The following is a 17430-nucleotide window of genomic DNA, read 5'->3' as shown; positions in this document are numbered from 1 at the left end:
TAAATGAATGTTTCATTCAAATCTTACTTAAAATATCACCACTAAACTCTCTTTCATGCATGCTAAGTCACTTCAGTAGTGTCCTACTCTTGGTGACTCCATGGACTGTAGCCCACCAGGCTCCTCTGTCCATGGGATTCTCCAGGCAAGAATACTGGAGTGAGTTGCCATGCTCTCCTCCAGGGGATCTTCTTGATCCAAGGATTAAACCTGCATCTCTTGGTCTCCTGCATTGGCAGGCAGGTTCTTTACCACCAGCACCATTTACCACCAGCACCATCTGGAAAGCCCACTAAACTCTCTTAAGTGTTTCAAATTTATTTAGAAGTAGGAAAGGAAACAGAATACAATGGAAAGAGAACTGGAACAGGAATTAGCCTGACTAGGTTCTAATCTGCCATCTGTTAGCTAGATGTCTCTGGATACGTTTAACTCTTGATCCTTTGGTTCTTCACTTGTAAAATGGGAAGGGTAACACCAGATTTACCTGTCATGGAGGATTATTTTAAGGATCAAATAGAATTTCTCTTAGCCATCATAGAAGCTGTTTTAAAAACACCATTCAGAACAGGGATCACAGAGAAGGGTATGATGGCTTAGTCCAAATCTCAACCAAAGGTAATCTTCCCCCGTGCACAGAACTTTATGTCTTCCTATCTTCCACATGATGTTGTTCTGCCAATAATTTTATCTCTACTAAATCAATAATCTCCTTTTTTTTTAAATCTGGCTCCTTTACACTCAAAAAATGATCAAATTGCCTAAATACTAAAATAAGGAAACAGAACAAAAAACTTCTCTAGGCGTTACCTTTCCCTTAAAGAATCGCCTTAACTCTATCTTTTCTTCCTTGCCAACTTTGTTTATTAAAAGTTCCTATACTTACTCTACTGACCTTCTAATTATTCCCCATCCTATTACAATAGGGTTTTTTCCCCTTCACCCTATTAACACCATCCCTACTGGGTCATTAACTACCTCCTGTTTGCAACACTCAGTGATATTTTTAGGGCTCATATGTCGCATCTGACACTTAACACTCTTTTTTTCTTTAAAACAAGGGATGGAAAACCACAGCCTGCTCTTGTTTTTAATAAGGCCCATGAACTTAGAATTAGTTTTCACATTTTTAAATAGTTTAAAAAGTCAAAGAAGAATATTTTTGACACAGAAAAATTATATGAATATATGGTGGTGTCCATAAAGTTTTATTAGCACAGTCATCTCTATTTGCTTACCTACAGCTACTTTTTTTAATGCAGCCATGAAATTAAAAGATGCTTGCTCCTTGGAAGGAAAGCTAGGACAAACCTAGGCAGCATATTAAAAAGCAGAGACATCACTTTGCCAACAAAGGTACAGACAGTCAAAGCTATAGTTTCTCCAATCGTCACGTATAGCTGTGAGAGCTGGACCATAAAGAAGGCTAAATACTGAAGAATTGATGCTTTCAAATTGTGGTGCTGAAGAAGACTCTTAAGAGTCCCTTGAACAGCAAGGAGATCAAACCAGTCAACCCTAAAGGAAATCAACCTTGAATATTCATCAAAAGGACAGATGCTGAAGCTGAAGCTCCAATATTTTGGCCATCTGATGAGAAGAGCTGAGTCACTGGAAAAAGACTTTGATGCTGGGAAAGACTGAGGGCCTGAGGAGAAGGGGGAAACAGAGGATGAAATGGTTGGATGGCATGACCAACTCCATGGATGTGAATCTGAGCAAATTTCGGGAGATAGGAAGTATGCCAGGGAAGCCTGGCATACTGCATCCATGAAGTCACAAAAGTCAGACACTACTTAGCAAGGGAACAACAGTGGCTTCTTTCAGCCTCATAGGCAGAGTTGGGTAGTTATTGCATAGGCAGTATAGTTCAAAAAGCCTAAAATATTTACCATCTGGCCCTTTAGAGAAAAAGTTTACATATTCCTACTTAAACTCCCTCCAGACAATATGTCAGGATGCCTTTCCTGGTAAAGCTCCTTCTTCAATAAGGGCCCCCCAGAGCTGCTGTGAAGATCACACAAAACATACTCAGTGTACCTAATATAGCATCTGTCCCACAATTTGTGTTTCAATCAATGTGAACACTCTTGTCTGCTAACTCTTCTCCCTCTATCTATCCCTTAGATGTGTGTTCCTCAAGATGTATCCTCATTCTGTGCCTCTTTTCTCTTCACATCCTTTCTCTTAAACTCATTTCCTCCCATGGCCTTGGGCATCTTCTCCATACTCACGACGTCCAAAACTACAAACCTGGGCCAGGTCTTGCTTTACTTGGAAGACCTTCAAGAAAGCAAGCTGAGTACACCCAAAACTGAACTCATCCTTCCTCTGAAAATATGTTTCCTTTTCATATTCCTGATCTCAGTTAATAACACAGCCATCCACTCATTCTCCCAACCCAGAAATCTCATACTTTCCTTTCTACCTCTCTCTCACCCATCATTTTCAACTAGTCAATGAATCCTTTCCACTGCATCTCAGAAGCTTGCCCCACCATCCACAAAGTCATCATGCTAAGTCCTCTTCATTTCTTCTCTGGAATTTCAAAATCAGTGAGCTTGTAGGCTGGCCCCATTTGGATTTATCCTCTACATTTCCACCAGAATCACTTTTCATCTTCTTACACAACTAATGGAATTATAGGGACTGCCTGCTCAATGACCCCTTCAACTCTTACTACCCACAGGATGAATCCAAACACTTGCATCTGGACTTTCACAATCCTCCATTCAACAAATATTTATTGAGCATATACTATGTGCCAAATGTTATGCCAGACTGTTGGCATAGCAGTGAATAAGACCAGGACAGTCTCAGCTTACTGAGGCATTCCAATCCAGCAGAAGAGATCAAGATTAAACTAAGAGCCATTGCATCTCCCCCTACCCATTTTAGAAAAGGCACACTCTCATAGTACCATCTGCACATGTTGTGATCTCTCTTTAGAATACCCTAACTTTCTTGGAATGGCTAAAATACCTCCTCTGGTGTGGAAACTTTTTCCAACTTGTAGATATCACAATTAACGCTGGCCTTCTTTGTATTCTCTGAGCTTATCTCTATCATTAAACACAGTATTATACACCTCTGCTACTCTTACCTCACTGGATTGTGGACATCTTATATTCAGGGGCTGTGTCTTTCTGATGTCCCCATGCCTAATTCAGCAGTCATTATTGGTGCTTTGATTAATTAGTTGTGTCTCTTCTGTGACTAAAAGCTAAAAACTGGTTTAACTGGTTTAACTGGTTTTACAGTTAACTGTAACAAGCAATATCGGAAAAAATTACACAGTAAAATATATTTAGAGACAATATATATTGTTCATGGATAAATAATATGAACAAAATAATGTTATTTGCATATTTAAGTTATAAACTTTTAAAATTTTACTTTTACACTTTGTTCATTCAGGAAAAGCTAAATGACCTGCCAATAAAGACATATTTAGCTGTTAATGCTTATTTTAATCTCTAAATTTTTCCTTATTTTAGTATCTTTAAATCATATTTTAGTGAAATACAAATATCTTTGCTAAGAAATATTTGAGAATATTATTCTTACAATAAGATATTTGCTTTATATGAATAATACATCTATATTCTCTAGACCCTTAAGTCATAAACAATGCAGAAAATAGAGAAGGATGGATGGGCTGCAGAAAGATTCGAGAAAATAATTAAAACTACTCTCATCTTTAAGAAGTGCCAAAGGGGAGATCCAGGAAATTACCAAGCAGTTCACATCAATACGAGGAAAGAAAAGAACAAATAATAATAGAATTGATCAGGAAGTAGTTAGGCAAGAACAATTTAATGAGCAACTACCAGCATGAGTTCGTGCAGAAAGATCGTGAAATACAAAGCAAACAAAAAGTGTTAGTATAAGCAGAGTCAGCCAAAAAAACCCTGAATTTGTCTATATAAAATTATACCAATAGTCAGGTGGAAAAGTTGTTTTCAATTAAAATAAGCCTATAAGGATAACTATAAATTAACATTTGACTGCTATACTAGAAAAGACAGTACTTATTTTAAAACTTGCTATCAGAAGATACCTTAAACCCAACCAAGCCTCCACCACCAAACTCCAAGAATGCATATGAGAGCCAATGGCATTACTTCGATCCATATTCATACTTCATCTCCCAAAAAGCAATTCACTCAAACCCTGTTAATAAGTGGTTTTCAAGTCAGCTAAATATGGACTTCTTTGTGAATGACTCCAGCATGAAAACTAGTGGAGACGGAATCCTGACAAGATGACAGCAGCTAGCAATCCAGGGGTTACAGGTGAGTGTATCAAGTTTTACTTTTTGAACATAATTTGCCTATGTGTTAGGAAATATTCAGACTGCAGGGTCAAGCTGGAAATTCTAAGTGGGCCAGGAAAAGCTTTATTCATTAGGAGGTCTCTCTGATCAATGGAGCTCAGATCAGTTATAAGTATCACCCTCTGTCAAACACAGGCCTTTCACTGATTAGGGAGGAACCTCCTGCTTGGACCAGGAATCATGCAGCTCAACAGCAGGGCAGAAGTGTGCTGTGAGCCAGCAGGCAGTTCTCAAGGTAGCTGTGTGCCAGAGAAGCGTCAGCCACAGTGGACAGTCTGTTATCGTGACCTCTGTAGTGAGTACAGAACTGACAACATGATTGTGTGAACACACTATTTGACAGGAAAGAAGGAGCCACTCAGCAGAATTGAACAAAATAAGAAATATAGTGGAAAATATTTGGATTGTATTCTGAAGACAAGGGGAATTTAAATTAAATTGGGACAGCTTCTCCTCTGTATGTTTCCTCAGAAAGTTAAATTCAAACAGAGTTTTGCAAATGTCATACATTTTTCTAGAATTTTTATATCTGAAAGTCTGTTGAGCTTTTATATGGGTCAATATATTAATATATCCTCTTTGCCATCCTAAATACCGACCTTGCTTTCTCCAGATAATTCATTTCTAAGCATCTCCATTTTTTAGCATTTGCTATATAAAACTTCCTTCTCTTACAGTTAAATTCTAGGAAATCGATTCAACTCTTAGTATGTGAGTCCCTCTATACAAAGTATGATGGATTTATTCAATGTTTATTAACAATGATATTCATATACAAGAAACAGTCATATATTACAATTATCCAGTTGGGAATTATATTTGTGTAGCAAATAAAATGTTTCATTCTTTCCTATTATCTAGCAACACTTCATTGGTGAATATAGCAACCTTGCTTTTTTAGAAATTAATTCTATACAAAATTGATCCATCTTCATTTACTACCTCTGACTTCATTTTTAACATTAAGAATAGCTTTGTGCCTACTACCTTTCTCCTCTTTCCTCATAAGCACTTAAATAATTTTTAAAATTTAACTCATAGTTAGAGCAAAATTAACTTTATTAAACATATTTTATTCCTTTAGAGTCTTCCAAGTCTCTACAAATGCTATCACATTTTCCAGTATCATTGGATAATATTCATTGAATAATATCTTTAAGTTCTGGTGAGTTACAGAACCTTGAAAATATTCATTCTCCATCTTTATAAATGGGGTGGTAAGAAAACAGCCGAAGAACTAATGCTTTTGAACTGTGGTGTTGGAGAAGACTCTTGAGAGTCCCTTGGACTGCAAGGAGATCTAACCAGTCCATTCTAAAGGAGATCAGTCCTGGGTGTTCATTGGAAGGACTGATGCTAAAGCTGAAACTCCAGTACTTTGGCCACCTCATGAGAAGAGTTGACTCATTGGAAAAGACTCTGATGCTGGGAGGGATTGGGGGCAGGAGGAGAAGGGGACGACAGAGGATGAGATGGGTGGATGGCATCACCGACTCGATGGACATGAGTTTGAGTGAACTCCAGAAGTTGGTGATGGACAGGGAGGCCTGGCGTGCTGCGATTCATGGGGTCGCAAAGAGTTGCAGAGAGTCGGACACGACTGAGCGACTGAACTGAACTGAACTGAAGAAAACAGAAAACCTGTCTATGATCTATGGAATCCATAGACATGACCTGTGAAGTTTAGAACTATTTTTTTAAAGTAGTGAGATTTATAAAACTTAGAAAATAAGAGGGGTAAAGCAGTCGTTTATTCACTCTACATATCAGTTTCTTCAGTATACTATATGGACAACTGAAATAAGCCTCCTGAGACACAGACCCTCATTAAAACACACGGTATTGTAAAATTCAGTTATATTTAATGAGCCTATTGACATCCCCCAGTCAAGAATGCTAACAATGTTGTTTGGTTGTCATATTCATCTTTTTATATTCCTGTAAAACTAACGCAGGGCTTTCAACTTTGATAAAGTATATTGGGTAAGATAAATCCCTGTCTTATTAAAAGGATTTCTTAGACTAGTGACTGTATTTGAATATTTGGACAACATACATATGTAGAATTATTAGAGCTAATTTTTTATTAAGTAATATGTATTGAGTACTAACAACAGAGCAGGTACTGTTCTATTTGCTTTACATTACTTTAATCCTCATCTAACTGAATTGGGTGCTATTAATACATTTTGCTGGTAAGTAAGTTAAAAGATAGGAACTTAAATAACTGGCCCAAGTTCACACAGCTAGTAAATAGGATATTGGAAAACCTTTATTTTAGGGAGAGCTGTAGATGTCAACTGGCTTGGCCTAGCTCCACTGATGTCGCTAGAGATAATGGAGAGTGGGCTCCAGGTCTCTGAATTCCAAGTTAACATATCATCCCATAAAGTCATGCTACTTTATATATTCATAAACAGTACAGGTATAGGCATACTCACAGAGTTGAAGCCATGGGGCACTCAAGTTTAGTGTCAGCAAAAACTGTCCCCAAGAGAGGTGCCCCTCAATGTTCCTTGATCTCCAAACTGTCCCTGTGCTGAGTTCCCTGCCTTCTTGTTCATTCTACTAACTTTTTTATGGTAATTTAATTGCAATATAAAATTTGAGCAATACAGACAAACATAAAAAGAAAATACAATTTTACAGCATCCATAATTACTGTATTCTTCATTCAGAATAAACCACTGTACATATTTTAGTGACTATACATTGATTTTTTTCCCATGCACATGCATGTGTATGTATATATGTGTGTATATGTGTGGATGTGTGTTTTACTTAATTTGGATGCATGCAAGCATGCAAAGTCACTTCAATAGTGCCCAACTCTTTGCAAACCCATGGGCTGTAGCCCACCAGACTCCTCTGTCCATGGGATTCTCCAGGCAACAATACTGGAGTGGGTTGCCATTTCCTTCTCCAAAGGTTCTTCCCAACCCAGGAATCAAACCCAGGGATCAAACTCAGGTCTCCTGCATTGCAGGCAGATTCTTTACCATCTGAGCCACTAGGGAAGCCCATGCAACAATCCTACAGTATTGTGTATATATATACACATACACACACACATGTACATATATGTGTAATATACATTATACTTCTAAGAGTACCAACTTACCTACTACCTTGTAAAAATTGAATTCTGGTGTCATCTTTTTTCTTTAGTCTCTGATGCTTTTATAGGTGAAAAACTGCACCGTTTTGCTTTAAATTTCATTTTTATTACTTTGTAAAGTAAACACTTTTTCATGTTTATTGGGCACAGCACTTTTTTCCATGTCCTGTTGCATTTTTCTCCAAAGTGAGAGTTTCTTAAAAGATCTATCATCTGACGTGAGCCCAGCTCTGGCCTCAGCAGCAGTGAGGCTCTGCATTCTGCTTTTGCTCACCTAGCATTTCAACAGCCCACTGCCCTTTCCTTTCGTGTTCCCACTTCCAGCCTCATGCTGATGGTTCACTGATTCTGCCTCACATGGCATGTATAGAGAAGAAAGATAGGGGAAAAAAGCCTACTCCTTCATCCACTGTATGAGAAGATTTTATTTATGCAAAATTTCAAATGTTAAATATCTGAAACAAATTTAATCATCAGAAGGATATCAAGAGGTTTCTTTCTCTTTTTTAGAGCAGCAAAAATACGTCAATAAGACCCTGAGGGGCATGGAAAACAGTGGGTTACTCACTGAAAATGACTGCCAATTTATTAAGCACTTTACTATGTACCAGGCACAGGCTTTTATATATACACATTCTCTTAATCCTAACAAGAGTTTTGAGAACATTATTACTCTATATATTTTAAAAATCCATACCAGAGCATAAATTTGTGTACCAGGCTAAGAAGCAGCAAAGCTGGGTTCAGTTTAAGTGTTGGGTGTTTAAACCATCCTATTTCTCAGCTGATTCAGCACAATAGTAATGATGCCATTAATTTTTTGGAATCTTCTCCTTTTCATCTGCTTGTGTCTGATGATATAACATTCCAGTGAGTCAACCCCACCCTTTTGAGAAGTTTCACCCAAAACAACTGACTGTAACAAACTTCTGAGATCATAGTTCTCAAAACTATGATCATTTCTAAAATCAAGGTGGAATTTAGTACAGGTGGGACAATGGTTAATGATTTCTAGCACTAAATACATTTGAAAAACATGAAGCTCCCCTGATTCTTAAAACAATAATCACAGGAACATTTCCTAATGTCACTCACAGACTCTGGAATTTGTCACCTACTTTTGGTTTTTCTACAGGAAGTCTTAGGATAAATGATTCCAAATGTCTATGATATTATGAGACAAGTTATAGTCCTCCAACTTTGTTCATTCTCAAGATTATTCTGACTATTCTGAGTCCCTTGTGCTTTCCTAAATTTTAGGATCACCCTGTTAATCTCTTCAAAGACAACTTGTTCAGATTTTGATACAGTTTGTGTTTCCTCTGTATATTACTTGGAGATTATTGCTATTTTAACAATATTAAGTCTTCCAACCCATGAACATGGAATGTCATTCCGTTTATTTAGGTCTAATTTAATTTCTTTCAGCAATATTTTCTGTTTTTAGAGTACAATTTTTACATCCTTTTATTAAATTTATTCTTTAAAAGTTTAATATTTTTGATCTTCAGCAGTTTTTTCTTAATTGTATTTTTTGATTGCTCATTGCTGACATACAGAAATACAACTGATTTTGTATACTGCTCTTGTATCATGAAGCCTTTCTGAACTTGTTTATTAGCACTAACAGCTTTTTAATTGATTCCTTAGGATTTTCTAAATACAAGACCATGCTATCTGCACATAAAAATTGTTTCATTTCCTTTCTAATCTAGATGCCTTTCATTTCTTTTTCTTGCCTAATTGCCCTAGCTAGAACATCTAGAACAATGTTTGATAGATATGTGGAAAGCAAAGAACTTTGCCTTTTCCTGATCTTAGATGCAAAAACATTATTTTTCAACATTAAGTATGATGTTAGTGAGTTTTCACAGATAGATTTCATAGTTTGAAGAAATTCCTTTCTATTCTAGTTTGCTGAATGATTTTATCATAAAAAGTGTTAGATTTTGTCAAATGCTTTCTAATTTATTAAGATTATCTTGTGGCTTTTGTCCTTTATTCTGTTGATATGGTATACTATAACAATTGATTTTTGATAAACTAACCTTCCATTCCTGGGATAAATCTCACTTGGACATGGTGTATAATCCTTTTAATATGTTACCAGATCTATTTGCTAATATTTCGCTGAGGATTTTTATCTACATTCATCAGGCACATTTTCTCCTCATGTTTCATCTTGTTTTGGTATAAGGGTGATACTGACCTCATAGCGTGAGTTGCAAAGTGATCATCTTCTTCGGAAGAATCGATAAAGAATTTATATTAATTATTCCTTAAATATTTAGTCATATTTTGGTTTTTAACTTTTTACATTTTTAAAAATGTAACTCCAACAGCATACCCCCATAGAAGGAAATGAATGTCCACCCTTTCACTTTGTAACAACTCTGAGATTATAATCTATGGCAGCGATCTTTGATCAACAATGGTATTATCAAAGTTTGAGCTACATCCAGGGAAGAGAAAGAAGTTCCCAAATGCATCCTTTAAAGTTTCCCAAGTTTAAAATGAAAAAAGTGGAGTAACCCGGATCTTGATGTAAATGACTGGTCCTGCACCCTCGGCTCTCTCCCCTTTCTCCACTCCCTCCCCCGATGCCGGATTCAGTGCCAGGTACTCGCAGATCTATTAAGTGACACCGGGGATGACTGTGGCATCATCCCGCTTCCGTCAGCATCTGGAGAGGAAAGGGGGTTGGGCCGAGAGGGTCTCCCGGGCGGGGCGGAGGAGGAGAGAGTGCAAAACACAGCCTCGCCCCTGGAACCCTCGAAGCAGCAACGCCCCTCGCTATAAATTTGGAGCTGCCTCAGAGAGGACGATTCCAGCGCCAGTCAGCCAAGGGCCTGAGGCGACTGAGCGCCCGGGCAGACGCGCGACTAGCAGCTCTGCCTACCCGAGACGGCGATCCACGAGGAGGAACCCAAGCGGACCCCAGGAGTGAGGGCGCACCCTGAGCCGGCGCCGCCAGCTCGGCCCGACGCCGGCGCAGCGTCCCGAGTGAGAGCGGGTGAGTGGCGCGGACTGCCCTGCCAGCTTGGGGGCTGGGGCGGGGTGTCAGTTTCGTGCCAAGGTGTCAGCTGCGGGCGCAGTGCCGGGAGGCTCTCGGGGACAGTGGCGAGAAAAAGCTAAGGTCCCCCCGGCGCCCACTGGGAGGTGGAGGACCTTCCCCAAATCAGATGTGGGAAGAAGCAATCTGATCTTGTTTGCCGCATGCCCCCGACGTTTCATTCTGATTTGACCAAATTCTGTCGAGCACAAGTGAGGAATCTGCAGAGATGGGATGCAACCAAGGAAACTTTCTTCCCGAGGCTTTTAGCTAACTCATGTCTTTAAACTGTGATCTGAGCATATTACTTCTCGAGGCGGGAGTCCCTTTAAAAGTTGTGCCACTTTAAAGGCGTACTTGATTGTCCCCACACTCTGCTAACCAGGCAGGCCAGGCACCAGCAAGGCTCACCTCCCTACCACCCCTCTTCAAACGATAACGCTGGGTCCTTGGCCCGGGATGCTGAGTCCGCATCGAATTAACTGGGGAGAAGGAAAACGGAGCTTCTCCGCACACGCCAATCCCCACAACCCTGGCCAGAGCACGTTTGTCACTGAGGGGGATTTTAGGAGAAATTCTTCTGCTTCCAAGACCGAGCAGAACCTCTTGCTGACGCCTTCCCTTCATACACCCCTCTACCTAGCACCCCATTCTCCAGTTCTCTTAAATGTCCAGCCCGATCTATCCACAATGCCAGATGCTTTGTCTCCAGAAGAGTCTCCTGCCCTGAGCTATTGAGCACATTGCGGGCCTCTTTACCTGATCTTTCTTTGCTGATGGCTTGATTAAGAATCAAACACCCATGAGTGGCCCTCTGGAGCCCTCTCTTCTTGGTGAAAGTTTGGGTGCTCACTTTCCCTTGGGATCACATTTTCCACCTGGCTGTTTCTAGTGTCATTCCTAGATGAGAGTAACAATGAGGCAAGAAGGAAATCTGGCACCCTGCTGCTCTGTTTTATGACTTTTTTGAACAACCTCTATCTCCTTTTCAAGTTGCTGTCATCCCCAACATGATTCTCTTGGTAGTTATACCACCCTGGGTCTCCAAGGTTTATTCTCCTTAGCATAAGCTGTAACACCTTTATAAGTCTTCTTTAAAGGAAACTGCCTGTTTCCCTTGTTGCCTGCTGGTGTTTCCCCAGCTCTCAAGGCCCCACCACATGGATAATCTCTCTGGAGACTGTGATGGATTCCAACACCCATCTGGAAGACAGTGCAGCGGCAAGGAAGCACAGAGAGCTGGGAATGGAGACTCCCACATAACTGGCCATGTGCTGTTAGAGTTATTTCACAACTCAAACCTCAGGTCTCTCTAGTGATAAAATTCCTTGATTCCTTTTGTTTCCTAGTTATTGCTTTAAAAAATAAAGTCTAAAATAATTACCCTTTTAGCCCATGTTTGTGCTCCTCAAAAGTGTCTAAATAGCTCTCCTGGTAAATTGCTCTGAAAAATCATTAGGTCCAAGTGTCCATCCCCTAGATTACAGTTGGCAGTTTCTACAACCTGGCTTAATTAAGGCTCAGGGAGTGGCCCCAGGTTGCTGGATCTCAACACTTTGCTAAAGTTCTCATGATTAGTAGTATCTAGTCCATTATCTCGGAGAAGGCAATGGCACCCCACTCCAATACTTTTGCCTAGAAAATCCCATGGACGGAGGAGCCTGGTAGGCTGCAGTCCATGGGGTCGCTAGAGTCGGACACGACTGAGCAACTTCACTTTCACTTTTCACTTTCATGCGTTGGAGAAGGAAATGGCAACCCACTCCAGTGTTCTTGCCTGGAGAATCCCAGGGACGGGAAGCCTGGTGGGCTGCCGTCTATGGGGTCGCACAGAGTTGGACACGACTGAAGCCACTTAGCAGCAGCAGTCCATTATCTACTCTATTGCAGCCCCCTTTTTTTCTTTCTAATTTCCTTGTTTTTTGTGTCCGTCATGAGGCCTCGATTTCTAGCTCGATTCTTCTTTGATCTTAAACTGAATCGACTGTCCCATTATCCAACCCAAAAGAAAGCTGGTTTTCTTCCACTGAAGCCAAAGGGAGACAAGTTTTATAAAGTGTCTCCCAGTCACTCTTGCTTTGGCAATGCTCTGCATCCCAAGAGCTCTGAGATCAAATCTCTGCTATCTCCCTCTTACCCTGCTTTAGTGCTCAAACTGTGACTTTGTTCAGGTTTCTTCTTTGTTTTTTCTTTTCCTACTTTTAGTAAGAGTTGTGTGTGTGTGCTGGTATATAATTTGGGGTTATTTTGCTGCTGCTGCTTATTACTGTTGTTGCTGTTGTTACTATGACTAATTCTTATCCTGTGCTAGATGAAAAATAATGAAAGAAAATGTGCTGCTTACCCAAAGCCCAGGTAAAATACTTGAGAGCTTCTCAGATAGCTCAACTAGTAAAGAATCTGCCTGCTATGCAGGGGACCTAGGTTCGATCCCTGGGTCGGGAAGATCCCCTGGAGAAGGGCATGGCAACCAACTTCAGTATCCTTGCATAGAGAATTCCATGGGCAGAGGAGCCTGGCAGGCTACATACAGTCCATGGGGTCTCAAAGAGTTGGACACGACTGAGTTACACATTCACACATTTGAAAAGGAGTTTGAAACTCACTGTTAAAATGCATGATTCACGTCTCCTATAGTTTTATCTGTGCTTTCACGGTGTCCTTTTTATGCAGCTGACAGTTGCTGTGTTTTGCTTTCAAATTTGATGCAGGGACCAAGATCCAGACCCATCACGCTTAGATGTTTTGGCTGCCTGATGCAGGCTCCCGGCCTTTTGCCCCAAGCTCACTAGTTAGCCCTTTTCCTGCTCAGTCATGACTGAGCAATGCCAGAGTCTCTCAGAGCAGTCTGAAAAATCACAAATTTTATTTAGAAGTTTGAAGTACATCCAAGTGTTATAAAAATTTAAAAGCTGTTTTGAAGATAGACTGTGGCAATAAACAAATACAGAGCCAGAGCAACAAAATGTCCAAGTATAAAAAAAGGAACCAAACACTTTTCACCCGTGTTATCTAGCAAATTGGAAAAATCAGCTTCTTAACCCATCACTACTGGAAAGTACTATTATTTTCTACAAAATCACTATAAATTTTCTCTTTCAAAATTGTCTGAAGTCATTGGATAACACGGTTTGCTTCTTTTCTCATTAGTGTCTATTAAAACAGTACACTAAAGCTTCCACAGCAAAAGTAAATTTTGTTCCATTTCCCGCCTAAATTTAGCTATCACTTTACATTTTTTATTTTTAATCACAATATGAATTTCAGCTATGAAAAATCAGCTTTTCAATGGCTTAATATACAAAGCCATCTTAAATCTAGAAGTATCTGTACAGATTTAAGGTAATAGGCAAATAATTTGGCAAATTACTACTATTATCCTATTAAAGCTCTAAAATACATATAAAATACATCACAGCAAAAAAAAAAAAAAAAGAAAATCTAAAGAGTTATAAATTTGCCAGATGCTTTTCTTGGTGGTTATTTTAATGACAAACTTGACAATTAGAAAACAAAATATATGTTTAGAACAATCATAACATGACAAGTGAATCTTAGCTGTGGTTGTATTAATGTTAAAAGTTTTCTATCTGATTTTGATCCTTTCTCTTCGTAGCAGATGATCACTGTGGGAAAAAGTTCCTTGACTATGAAAACCAAAATTTCTTTCAAAATATTTTACTAAAAAAGAATATATGTATATATATACATATACTAGAAGTAGGTGTCTAGAATCTTCCAGTTATCATTTGATTTTCCTTCCTATAGTCAAGAATATTTTAAATTGTGTTGCCCATTTACTTTTCTAACACAAATTGGAAAAATGGGTAAGAAATAGGTATGCTTTATTTTTCATAGTCTAAGTCCCAATTCTACATGCCCTTAATATTTAAAATCATAGCATTAATAACCATTCAGTTTGGGTCAAGTTTTATGGGATTTCTTATTCTCTTCATATAATCAAAGTTTCCTTGTTCTTCATCAGATGATGTTAAAATCTCATTTAGATCAATGAATTAAAGTACTTTGGCTACATAGTTAACTTCAGAGTAAGAATACTGAAGAATACACATTTGATTCTGTACTTTTTTTAACAGAATAACTGTAACAATATACTGTAATAAAAGTTATATGGATATAATTCTGTACTTTTAAAGAGAGTTAATGACTGCTAATTTCCTCTATAAGTTTTCTTTAGTTATTTCTTATTTTAATCAAAGCTCCTCTTATCTGCCTTGGAAAAGGAAGAATTATATGTATGAAATATATCAACAATAGTAGAAGATACTTACTGAGGGAATGCAATGGATCTGAGAGATCTTAGGTCCTGAGGACACACCAAAGTATAAAAAATGGTCTTTGTCCTAGAGAGATGTTGGTCAAGCTAAGTACATATTTAGATATAGGTTTCGCCAGTCATCTCAATGCCTCCGGGGTAGGAAGCCATTTAAAAAAACCCTCTTCCTTCTACCTTTCAGACAGGGTAGAATATCTAATGTGGTTACATGTTTCATTCTGGCCCCTTCCATAATAACCACCACAACTTTCCTTTCCCCATGGGGTTTTAACTCCTTTGATAGTATGCACCACACCCAACTGCCTTGTGTTCTGTTATTAAAGTCACTTTCTTGCCTGTTTGTCTGTTTTTGGCTTAATTTGTGGAAAACATTAAATACATTTTCAGATCCTTATATTGTAGAAATGTTAGAAACCTTTCCTATTACAATAAAGTGACTTAAAAGTGTTGCTTTAGTCTTACTAATGGAATAGCTAAGCATTAACACAATTGCTTTAAATCTAAAGCTATAAAAGTCTAAGGCAAGGAAGCTCCAATTAAAATAAATACATTTAAAAAAAAATAAGGCAAGGGAAAGGTAAAGAATAAGAAAAAGAGCTATGAAAAGAATAAAAGGTTGAAATATCAAAGCAGTGGTTCTTCAGGCATCAAAGAGCAGGTAAGGCAAGCATATGAAAATCACCTGGGAAGTGTTTTAAATCTGTACATATTGTCTGCACTTCCCCTGTTTCTCCTTTCCCCATTTCTTCCCTATTGAGAACCGCCACATTACCTCAGGTATCAAGGTCCCCCAACTAGCATCATGAGTATCACTTGGGAGCTTATTAGAAATTCAGACTCTCAGACCCCACCTGGACCCACTGAATCAGAACCTGCATTTTAGCAAGATCTTCACATGATTCAAAAGGACTTTAAAGCTAGAAAAGCACAAGTGACAGAAGCTCTGGCTTGCTCAAATGATTACCTAGAGGCTATTTTCTTGGCTTTTTAATAAAATAACATTTTTAACAAAACTAACATGTATTGAGCATATATAATGTGCCAAACAACGTTCAGCCTTTCAATACTGTGTTTTATTTAATCCTCACAACATCCCTATATAATAGTCACTGCCTCATCCCCATTTTATAGATTGGGATATCAAATAATAATGTGATAAGTAGCTTACCCAGTTTTGGTAACTGTTAGAGTCAAGATTTGAACACAATTTTGATTCTGTGCTCTTTGTTGCCACCCACACTGTCTGCTCTACATTAGGCTGCCTGCTTTTTAAGACCAATTAATTATTGGATAATTATTAGAAAGTTATAATTGGAAATCAAGTTCTGTTTTCCTCATAGAAAAAAGCAAGATCTATAACATTTTCCTGTCATCTTACCTTTAACTTCAATAATGAGGAATTCTAGGAATTCCTTCTTTAGTTGGGAAACAAGTAAGAAAACTATGATAGTTCATAATTTAAAATTTAAGACTTGATATCTCTGTTTTCCCAAAACTTACCTGAAATTTATCTTTTTTTTTTAACCTTTGTGTTCTGATGAACTTTTTAAAAAAGTTCTTGAGTTGAATAACCCATATCCTACATATATAAACATATATAAACTTTCCAACTCAAATTATGTATCATTCTTTCAGCTTTTAATATAAACACATTTATCTATAAGCATAGTTTTAATATAAACACATTTATCTGTAAGCATAGTTTCTAAAACTTTAGTTGAATATAATACTAATCAGTCAGTCTGCAAACAAGGGTACCTGATTTTTTTTTTAAGGGTACCTGATTTTAAGCCAGTGACTCCTCAAATGATGAGTCTCTGAGACATTTTTCCCAGTGCATATAGACTCTCTGAGAGCTGTCAGTTGGATTGGGTCAAATGTCTGTTGTTTTGACAGAGGCTCATTGATGTGGGTCAGAAGACCGAGGTGAGTCTGGGCTCCCTGTGATCATGTTTGAGAGAGAGGCATGTCAACAGAACTAAGCAGCCACGATTTTCTCCATGATAAAGGGACATCCTTGAGAGACAGAATGTCACCAGCTGCTTAGATCTAGAACTTTTGGCAGCACTAATAGTACAGTGTCTAACTTGTAAGTTATAGATGAAGGCAAAAATCAACCCAGGGATGCCATAAAGCCACGTAGTGAGGGCTCAAAAGGGAACTTGTGCCCAGGAGACATCCTGCATACTAGCAGGCAGAGTTTCTTAGTGCTGATCAATGATAAAGTACCAGTGATTCTCTTGTGACTCTTTACAGTGCTGCTCATCTCACTAACCCCAAATAGTTGTGAGTGTGGCTGAATTTAATCAACACTAGGTTTTTTTTTTTCTAAATAAACTGAAAAAAAAAGGAAAAACCTCACAGCACTTCTTCTAAACTTCATCCATTTACAATTTCATCATCATACATGCTTTTCTTCACTCTTGGACCCAAACTCTTCTTGTTATGCAATTCAAATGCATCTTACATACTTGTAAATTACGTGGTATGCTGCTAGAACAAGAACGTTCCATTAACCCAGCTTTAATCATCTAATTCTCCTTCCATTCAAATGTCATGTCACATAAAATACATTGTACCATGATGTCTTCCAGCACTTAACCTTCACACAGTTAACTGCTGCCACT

General features: G+C 38.4%; 1 protein-coding gene across 1 annotated transcript in view; it reads left to right on the top strand.

The window, feature by feature from the left end:
* The first annotated feature begins 10166 nt into the window (after window positions 1–10166).
* AGTR1 (angiotensin II receptor type 1) overlaps window positions 10167–17430 on the top strand; it is a 54070-nt gene continuing 46806 nt past the window's right edge. The window contains exon 1 of the mRNA XM_005902433.3: window positions 10167–10467. The gene's annotated coding sequence lies outside the window, so the exon portion shown is untranslated. The remainder of the gene's footprint in view (window positions 10468–17430) is intronic.

The sequence above is a fragment of the Bos mutus genome, chromosome 1 (assembly GCF_027580195.1).
Source record: "Bos mutus isolate GX-2022 chromosome 1, NWIPB_WYAK_1.1, whole genome shotgun sequence".
Taxonomy (NCBI): domain Eukaryota; kingdom Metazoa; phylum Chordata; class Mammalia; order Artiodactyla; family Bovidae; genus Bos; species Bos mutus.
This window is presented reverse-complemented; position numbering and strand designations above follow the sequence as displayed.